The following is a 1,129-nucleotide window of genomic DNA, read 5'->3' as shown; positions in this document are numbered from 1 at the left end:
CACTGGCTCCTCAATGTGTGACAGAGGTGGTGTACCAGAGAGCGTGAGTGCAGCGCTGAGGAAGATGACTCCTGGAAGCTTGACCTATCAGCCTGATGGAGGACAGTGACTCATCTAGTAACAGGATCCTGTCACAGAGCAGGGGTCCAAATAAGTTGCTCCAAAACAGTTCCATAGTAGACCTGGAAATGTTAAAAGACACCCATCTATATGTCTCCCCATAAGAACTCTATTATCTGAATTAAGCTTAAAGAAATACTACAGTTAAAAGTTGCTGGCGTTAAAGCAATTAAGGATTACTCTGTGGTTTGCTCTTCTTCACCACTTCTTTAATGTTTTAAGTTTTTAATAACTCACATTGGAATGACTTTACTATGGAGTATAAGGAGTTTTTAGCTTCCTCGTCAGCATTGCCTGTGTATCCCGGTCTCCTTGGGCAACTACGGATTGGTGTCAGTGCAACGCAGTGGATAAGGCTGGAATGGTAGTAAGGATTCTAACTACACTTCTGTTCCACAGGATCCTCAAGAAATGGTGCAAAGGCTGCTTTACTGTTGTCTTTAAACAGGCATTATGGGGAATGATTCAGCCACAGAAACCACATAAAATACAGGACTGATGTCCTTACTCCAAGAAGTACCCTATGATTTGCTGATGTTGTTGCAGCACTGGGAAACTTGGAGACAGGGTCCTGCCTATGCTGCATGAGGTAGAAGGTCTGACTGTCTTGAAGGTCTGGGAATTCTAATGAAACAGATGTGTTTCATGCTTCCTTCAAGAGGAATGCAAGATACCGTGGTGGTGTTGGGCCCTTGCGATGCTTGTTTCTGCAGTGTCTGTTTCTACAGTGTTGCAAGTGTCAATGCAAAACCCTAGGGGATGGTGACTGTTTTAAATCTTCTCATTCGCTGACACTTTCATGCCCAGGTACAATCACCAAAGTGCATGAGTCAGCCCAGCACTCAGGCGCCAAGATGCTTGTGTCCAAGAGGTCTGTCAGGGATCCTCTGTGAAGACATAGAGTATAAGGGATGCTAGCTATTGTGACCTCCTCACATTACAGAATCACAGAATGTTAGGGATTGGAAGGAACCTCGAAAGATCATCGAGTTCAATCACCCTGGCAGAG

Source organism: Streptopelia decaocto, assembly GCF_964273445.1.
Source record: "Streptopelia decaocto genome assembly, chromosome: 1".
NCBI lineage: Eukaryota > Metazoa > Chordata > Aves > Columbiformes > Columbidae > Streptopelia > Streptopelia decaocto.
This window is presented reverse-complemented; position numbering follows the sequence as displayed.